Source organism: Antennarius striatus, chromosome 18 (genome assembly GCF_040054535.1).
Source record: "Antennarius striatus isolate MH-2024 chromosome 18, ASM4005453v1, whole genome shotgun sequence".
NCBI lineage: Eukaryota > Metazoa > Chordata > Actinopteri > Lophiiformes > Antennariidae > Antennarius > Antennarius striatus.
In genome coordinates, this window is record NC_090793.1 from 3,857,360 (window position 1) to 3,866,850 (window position 9,491).

Genomic DNA, 9,491 nt, shown 5'->3' on the forward strand with positions numbered 1-9,491 from the left:
CTTTCGTCGCAAAGGAGCACCTCGCGAATAGCAGTGTTTCTCACCCTATCGCTAAGGGAGGCACCAGCTATAGGCCTGAGAAAGCCCATTTTCTGCTGCTTGTATCCGCAATCACGTTCTTTCGGTCATGACCCATCGCTCATGACCATAATTGAGGGTAGGAACGAAGATTGAATGGTATATGGAAAACTTTGCCTCTCAGCTTAGCTCCTTCTTTGTGGCAACAGTGTGGTAAAGCGACTGCAAGACTGCTCCTGCTACCCCAATTCTCCATCCAATCTCACTTTCCATTGTTCCCTCACTCGTGAACAGTCCTCCAGAACAACTTTGGTGCCGTCCAAAATTCCTTCTCTATTCTCTGTTTTGCCTCAATCACAACCAAGGCTGCAGTCCTTCTGGCCTGTCGGTACACTGAAAATGCCTCAGGAGTCCCCAGGGACAACATGCCCCTGAAAGCCTCCTTCTTCAGTAGAATGGCTTCCCTGATCACCAGGGTCCACCACGGTGTTTGAGGGTTATCGCCTCTCGAGGCACCCAAGACCTTGAGACCATAGCTCTCAACTCCAGCTTTAAGCAATGGACGGTTTGAACATCGACCATTCAGGTTTGATGCCCCTAGACTCCTTAGGGATGCAGGAGAAGCTCCTTCACAAGTGTGAATTGAAGGCCTCACGTACACAGTACTCCTACAGACATTCCCAGTTCACCCATACTACTCGTTTGGGCTTGCCAGGTCTATCCAAAGATATCCTCCGCCAACGGACCAAACTTACCACCAGGTGGTGATCAGCTGACTGGTCTTTCCCTCCCTTCACCGGAGTGTCCAAAATACACGATCGAAGGTCAGATGATACGATCACAAGATCGATCATTGACCTCTGACCCATGGTGCTCTGGTGCCAGGTACACTTATGAGCATCTAAGTGTTTAAACATGGTGTTATGGACAATCCATGACTAGCACAGAAGTCCAACAACATAACACTGCTCGTGTTTAGATTAGGGGGGCCATTCCTCCCAATCACGCCTTCCCAGGTGTCTTCATCATTGCTGACGTGTGCATTGAAGTCCCCCAGGACAACAATAGAGTCCCCTATAGGGATCCCATGAAAGACCCCATTTAGGCACACCAAGAAGTCTGAGTAATCCAAGATGTTATTTGGTGTATATGCACGAGTTTTACTTCCCACAGACTTAAGGCATAGGGAGGCAACCCTCTTGTCCACTGGGGTAAACTCCAACACAGTGGCCCTCATCCGGGGGCTTGTGAGTATCCGCACACCCGCCCTGTGCCTCACACCTGAGGCAATTCCAGAATAAAACAAGGTCCAACCCCTATCCAGGAGTTTGGTTCCAGAACCGAGGCTATGCGTGTAGGTAAGCCCCACCGGATCCAACTAGTAACGCTTCGTGGGCTACTACAGCGAATGAATTGCCTCTTCTGCATCCTCTTCTCTCACATCAACTACCTTCATGTTCTCTTTCACTACATCCATAAACCTTCTCTTTGGTCTTCCTCCAGGCATCCTGCCTGGCAGTTGAAAACTCAGCATCCCTCTACCAATATATTCGCCATCTCTCCTCTGGACATGTCCAAACCTTCTCAGTCTGGCCTCTCTGACTTTATCTCCAAAACCTCTAACATGTGCTGTCCCTCTGATGTACTCATTCCTGATCCTATCCATTCTGGTCACTCCCATAAAATAAGAACTATCCAATCAGAACTTCATACTGACTCCAATGTACTATAAAACTCCACAGAGGACCTCACATGTATGCCCTGGAAATGGAAATGAATCCTCCTTTTAGACTAAAGCTAATACCAAAGTGTTGCCATGGAAACTCAGTTCTGATAATTAGCAATTAGAAATATTCATTTAACATCACCCTGCTATACAAGCGTGTATTAAATTAAGAGCCTACTGTTTTCAAGATGTGTTCCAGAAGCAAACACACACTTGAGTTAAAATCATTGCCACGGAAACAAAAGACAAGAATTCTAAACATTTGCTCAAAGCGTCACTCAGTTCTATTATACACCTCTTGGTGCAACCTGGACACATCATCAGTGATTCTTCTGGCCTCGTAAGGTGTTTCGGGTCTGAATCAGACACCCTCTTCTGGGCGACCCAGCCAGGAGTGATCAGTCCCCCGACTTGTGTCCAGGTAGCTCACTACGCCACGCTTCCCCCCTCCTCAACCAGAGCTAACGTGAAGCCTTCTCCGATACTTCCAAGATGTTTTTAATGGCTCTTCGCCTGTGCAGTCCACAAATCCCAAGGAGGCCCAGGACCCGATGTAAGGACTTGCCTGCAAAACCCCTGCAGCCCACCTCAATAGACTTACAGCGGACCTTCCACCCATTCCTCCGGCACTCTGCCACAAGATCGGAATGCTCGCTTCCTCTCCTGAGTTTCCTCCAATCTGTCCTCCCAGGGAACCATTAGCTCAAGGAGCACCACCTGCTTGCTGGCTCTGGACCACAGCATCATGTCTGGCCGGAGGGTCGTAGTTGCAATGATGTCTGGAAATCGCAACTGCTTCCCTAGGTCAACCAGGAGCTGCCAGTCCCTTGATGTTGTGAGCAGCCCTCCTTGGATCTTCTTGGAGGGTTGAGGTTTCTCCCCTGCTCGGACAAAGGCAATTGTACTCCTGGTTGGGTGTTGCCGCCTACTGGTGTTAATGCCAGTGCAGATGGTGTCTGCTATTGCCCGTAGGAACTGGTCGTGGCGCCAACAATACCTGCCATCTCCCAAGGCCTTTGGACAACAGCTGAGGATGTGTTCCAATGATCCTCTTCTCTGGTAGAGCTGGCACACAGATGCCTTGGTCAGTCCCCAGGTGAACAGGTTAGCAGGGCTTGGGAGGACATCATAGAGTGATTGGACCAAGAACTTTAAGTGGGATGGCTCTGCCTTCCAAAGTTTGGTCCAGGTGATCTTGTGGTCAGCTATGTGCTCCCACTCTGTCCAGGCCCCCTGCTTGCTCATGCCCACTGCTTTGCTGAGGTGAGCCTCCTCCACTTCGGCACGAATCTCATCCTGAATGAACCTTCGCCTCTCCTTTCCCGTGGCTCTGTTGTAGCAAGGCTTCGGGTTGCTGCCCAGTCCAGCCCGACCTGTGGCCACGGTCCCAACCAGGGTGCTGTGAGGCAGCCTTGCTCGGGAAACCTTGAACTCCTCTGCCAAACTGCTGTAGGGAAGCTGTAGCTTGGGGTTGTGCCCAAACAGCGCAATGCTGCTCAGGCTCCATGGCAGGCCCAGCCACCTGCACAGGGACGAGCTGATCTTTCTCTCAAAACCCTCCACGGTGGTCATGGGGAATTCGTAGATCAACAGCGGCTAGAGGAGATGTGGCAGGATGCCATGCTGATAGGTCCAGATCTTGAACTTCCCAGGAAGTCCCAACTTGTCCACAGCTGAGAGCCACGTGTTTAGGTTATCGCTGGTAGACTGACGAGCGGCGGTATCCTTTAGATCGCTGGTGAAGAGCTTGCCCAGGGTCTTCACTGGCTTTTCTGACACAGATGGAATTGTGGTGTCTCCCAAACTGAAGCGGAAGCGATCGGCAACCATTCCTTTCCTCAAGACTAAGGACCTGGACTTAGCGGGCTTGAACTTCATTCTTGCCCAGCTGATGAGTCGGTCCAGGCCTTGGAGGAGCCATCTGCATCCGGGCACTGATGTTGTGGTTACCGTGAGATCATACATGAATGCTCTAATAGGGGGTTGCCGGGTGCCAGATCGGGACAAAGGGCCTCTGCACTCCACTTCCACAGACTTTACCAGCATGTTCATGGCCAGAGCAAACAGGGATACAGAGATTGTGCAGCCTGTGATGATTACATTCTCCAGACGGTGCCAATCTGATTTTGTAGAGGACACCTTCAGACTAAAGTTGTTGTAGTAGTCAAGGATGAGATTACAGACCTTCTCTGAGACGTGATATCTGCTCAAGGACAACTCCACCAACTTGTGTGGAATTGATCCATAAGCATTGGTGAGGTCCAGCCACAGGACTGCCAAATCTCCTTTGCTCTCTCGCGCCTCGCAGATCAGCTGTGTTACCACGCCTGTGTGCTCAATACACCCTGGAACTCCTGGGACTCCTCCCTTCTGCACAGAGGTGTTGATATAGGTGTTCTTCAGGAGAAATCCTATGAGGTGAGATGACGCAGTTTTTTAATTAAGCGAGTGTTATGTTAATGAAGGACGCTGAAAAGATAAAGAAAAGTCTTCATTCAAAAGTTGATATTTAGAAACTATTGAATGGATGAAAACACACACACACACACATATACACACACACATACACACACATATATATATATACACAGATAGATACAACTTTCACAACAGCAGAAATGAGAAGCACAGGAAGACACACACACACACACACACACACACACTTACACACAGACACAGACACAGACACACACACACACACACACACACACACACACACACACACACACACACACACACACACATATATATATATATACACAGATAGATACAACTTTCACAACAGCAGAAATGAGAAGCACAGGAAGACACACACACACACACACACACACACACTTACACACAGACACACACACACACACACACACACACACACACACACACACACACACAACAATGTGTGAGACTGATTTTAATATTTTTAGTTCAGTATGGATTTCCCATATTTCATGAACTGCTGCAGCTACTGAGGTTTAATTAAACAGATTCTTCTTCTTTTCCTTTCGGCTTTTCCCTTCAGGGGTCGCCACAGTGAATCAATTGCTTCCATCTAACCCTGTCTTCTACATCCTCTTCTCTTACATCAACTACCTTCATGTCCTCTTTCACTGCAACCATAAACCTCCTCTTTGGTCTTACTCTAGGCCTCCTGCCTGGCAGTTCAAAGCTCAGCATCCTTCTACCAATATATTCGCAATCTCTCCTCTGGACATGTCCAAACTTTCTCAGTCTTGCCTCTCTGACTTTAACTCCAAAACCTCTAACGTGCTGTCCCTCTGATGTACTCATTCTTGATCCTATCCATCCCAGTCACTCCCAAAGAGAACCTCAGCATCTTCATCTCTGCTACCTCCAGCTCTGTCTCCTGTCTTTCCCTCAGTGACACTGTCTCTAGACCAAACAACATCGCTGGTCTCACCATGGTGTTGTAGCTGAAACTCTTCTATCACACATCACACCTGACACTTTTCTCCACCCGTTCCATCCTGCCTGGACACGCTTCTTCACCTCTTTTCCACACTCTCCATTGCTCTGGACTGTTGACCCTCAGTACTTCAAATCCTCCAACTTCTTGATCTCATCTCCCTGTAACCTCACTCTTCCACTTGGGTCCCTCTCATTCACACACATGTACTCTATCTTACTGTGTCTAATCTTCATTCCTCTCTTTTCCTGGACAAACCTCCACCTCTCTAGCTTCTCCACCTGTTCCCTGCTCTCACTGCAGATCACAATGTCATCTGCAAACATCATAGTCCATGGAGATTCCTGTCGAACCTTGTCTGTCAGCCTGTCCATCACCACAGCGAACAAGAGGAGCTGATCCCTGATGCAGTCCCACCTCCACCTTGAACTCCTCTATCACACCTACAGCACACCTCACCACTGATCTAACAGTCCTCATGCATGTCCTGCATCGCTGTAACATACTTTTCTCCCACTCCAGACTTCCTCATACAATCCCAGAGTTCCTCTCTGGGCACCCCGTCATAAGCTTTTCGCCAGATTTACAAAAACACAATGCAGCTCTGTCTGGCTTTCTGTGTACTTCTCTATCAACATCCTCAAAGTAAATACTACATCTGCAGTACTCTTTTTTAACATGAAACTATACTGCTGCTCACAAATGCTCACTTCTGCCCTTGGTCTCAGCTTCAACTACTCTTTCCCATAACTTCATTGTATGGCTCATCCGCTTTAATCCTCTGTAGTTGCTGCATCTCTGCATATCTCCCTTGTTCTTAAAAATGGGTACCAGTACACTTCTCCAGTCCTCAGGCATTTTCTCACTTTCTAAGATCCTGTTGAACAACCCAGTCAGAAACTCTACTGCCACCTCTCCTAGACACTTCCATACCTCCACAGGTATATCATCAGGACCGAGTGCCTTTCCACTCTTCATCCTCTTCAATGCCCTCTACTCTTTCTATCTTCCCATCACACTGCTGGCAACTGTCAATAGACTTCCATCCCTATCCTTAAGCACCCTAACTTGCTGCACATCCTTCCCATCTCTGTCTCTCTGTCTTGCCAACTTGTATAGATCAGTCTCTCCCTCCTTATTGTCCAAACTGGCATACAAGTCATCATAAGCCCCTTTTTGGCATTTGCTACCTCAAATTTCACCTTACGCTGCATCTCCCTGTACTCCTGTCTACCCTCCTCAGTCCTCTCAGTGTCCAACTTCTTCTTGGCTAACCTCTTTCTCTGTATACACTACGGTACCTCCTCATTCCACCACCAAGTCTCCTTATCTACTTTCCTTCCACGTAACACACAAAGTCCTCTCCTACCTGTCACCCATTTCACATTAGTTGTAGTTGTCCTGTCATCTGGAAGCACCTCCTGACCACCCAGAGCCTGTCTTAACTCTTTCCGAAAATTCATGCAAATTCAACACTCTTCCTTTTTCAGCTTCGACCATTTCGTCCTCAACTCTGCCTTTGCCCTTTTCATTTTCCTCACCACCAGAGTCATCCTACACACCGCCATCCTATGCTGTTTGACTACACTCTCACCTACCACTACTTTGCAGTCACTGATCTCCTTCAGATTACACCATCTACAAGAGATGTAGTCCACCTGTGTGCTCCTACCTCTACTATTATAGGTCAACCTATGTTCCTGCCTCTTCTGGAAGAAGAGCTGTTGTCACTATAGCTGTTTCCATTCTCTTTGCAAAGTCAACTACCATCTGTCCTTCTGCATTCCTCTCCTGGATACCAAATCTGCCCATTACCTCCTCATCACCTCTGTTTCCTGCACCAACATGTCCATTGAAGTCTGCACCAATGATGAATCTCTCACTTCTAGGTATGCTCTGCATCACTTCATCAAAGTCCAGCCAGAATTTCTCCTTCTCCTCCAGCTCACATCCTACCTGTGGAGCATACCCACTAACAACATTGAACGTCACACCTTCAATTTCTAGCTTCAGACTCATTACTCTAACTGACACTCTTTTTACCTCCAGGACATTTCTAATAAACTCCTCCTTCAAGATAACTCCTAGTCCTTTTGTCTTCCTATCTACACCATGATACAACAACTTGAACCCTGCTCCTAAACTTCTAACCTTGCTACCTTCCCAACTGGTCTCCTGGACACACAGTATTTCAACCTTCCTCTTCTGCATCATGTCAACTCTCTACCTTTTCCTGTCATAGTTCCAACATTCAACGTCCTTACTCTTGACATTCCTCTTCTCTCTCTTCCTACGAGCACTTTCCTACTCTCCTTCTTCGACCAACAGAAGTCCAAGTTCCACCGGCACCCTGGAGGTGAACAGCACCAATGGCAGTCGTTGTTAACGCGGTCCTCCACTGATACGGTGTGGAAGTCATAGATTTCGCATTCGCATGCTTGATTTGGCAAAAGTTTTACGTCGCATGCCCTTCCTGACACAACTCACTTCAGATTAAATAACACAGATTCAAACTTTATACTGCTGCAGCATTTATTAGTAATTTTTCACTGATTGTGGTGTGTGAATATCATTCTGAATCAATCAATCAAGTTTTGTTTATAAAGCGCTTAATCACGCCAACAGACATTTCAAAGTGCTTTAACAGACAGAGAAAACCCAACAGAACCCTCCAGACCAAGCATAAGCGACCACGGCAGGGTAAAACTCATTCATTGAGGAAGACACTCCGGGCAGGGCCCAGATTCTAGAGGGCGGGCGTCTGCCTTGACTGGTTTGGTGGAAAAGAAATACAATGCAGATAAGTACAGGGTAAGAGAAAGAGAGAGACAGAGAGAGAGAATGGCAGATATGCCAGATAGAGTCAGTGTCTTTATGGTTATAGTTAGGAGATTTGATGCAGGCGCTGAATTGGGGACTGGAAAGTCAATTAAATTAGCATAGCCTATTGAACCAAGAACTAACACAGTGTATATGACTTAATGATTAAATAAATAAAGCAATATTTTCTTATAGCTCTATCGGTAACTTCAAGGGGAAACCTTTTCAACAGGCATACAGCTAAAAAGTAAATGTCCTTCGAAAACAAAATATGTTCCTTAATATTAAGATAAATGCATAAAGGAGGGCTGGACTCTCCACTTTTCTGGTGTTGTCCAATGTGAGAGGCGGTGGGCTGGTGTGGGCTTGCTTGTGGCCCCGAAGCTCAGCCGTCATATGTTGGAGTTCACCCCGGTGAACGACAGGGTTGCGTCCCTGCGCCTTCGAGTTGGGGACAGGTGTCTCACTGTCGTTTCGGCCTACAGGCCAAATGGCAGTGCGGAATACCCGGCCTTCTTGGAGTCCCTGGGAGGAAAACTGAATAATGCTCCGACTGGGGACTTCATTGGACTTCAACTCTCATGTGGGCAATGACAGTGAGACCTGGAAAGGGGTGATTGTATCATCAGACCTCTGACCGCTTGTGTTTTACACTCAGGTGAAGAGAGGGGCAGAGCTGTCAACTGATCACCATCTGGTGGTGAGCTGGATCCACTGGCAGAGCAGGGGCTTGGACAGACTTGGCAGGCCCAAACGTGTTTTGAGAGCCTGTTGGGAACGTCTGGCAGACCCCTCTGTCAGTGAGGTCTTCACCTCCCACCTCCGGGATAGCTTCTGTCAGATCCCGCAGGAGGCTGTGGTGGGGATTTCGTTTTTCTTAAGAACAGGAGACAGTGTAAAATACAAGATATTTATTTGTCAATTCAAATCATGTTTAGGTTGAGTAGCAGTACAATAATATCATCAATAGGTTGAGTATGAGTCCAATAACATCATCGATGATATTGACAGACAGACAGGTTCAACAAACAGACAAGTTCAACAAATACTTATCTAAGCATGATGAGAGCTCTGGGGACGATGAAAAAGTCCTCCGGTGTGTTGTTGCAGAGTACTCTGGGTAGATGAAAACTTCAAATACCAACTAGGAAATGGATCACATATCTTTTTATACCCTAAAGGTGTGACTAGGGGGAGGTATTAACCTCGGCCCATCTGCTTTCAACCAGTTCTTTGTGGGCTCTCAGTTGGTAAGTCATGACCTCCAGACGTTACCAAAAATATCAAGTCGACAGTTTCACAAAACTATTTGATGACATAATATAATCAGTCACGTGAACCCTGTGAGGATCTGCTGCAGACATTCTCTGGATGACCCTGTGCAGAAACATACATTCTAATTTCAGGTACAGTGTATGAAATGATCTGGCTAGCCGCTTCTGTCAGTGTCTAACTTCTTCCAAGGATACCCACAGTCATGCAAGCATTTCCAAATATGGTCTA

The 9,491-nt window shown here is 47.2% G+C and overlaps 1 pseudogene; it reads right to left on the reverse strand.

Moving 5' to 3' along the window:
• Nucleotides 1–2,142: 2,142 nt before the first annotated feature.
• Nucleotides 2,143–7,187, reverse strand: LOC137612407 (uncharacterized; annotated as a pseudogene).
• Nucleotides 7,188–9,491: the final 2,304 nt, after the last annotated feature.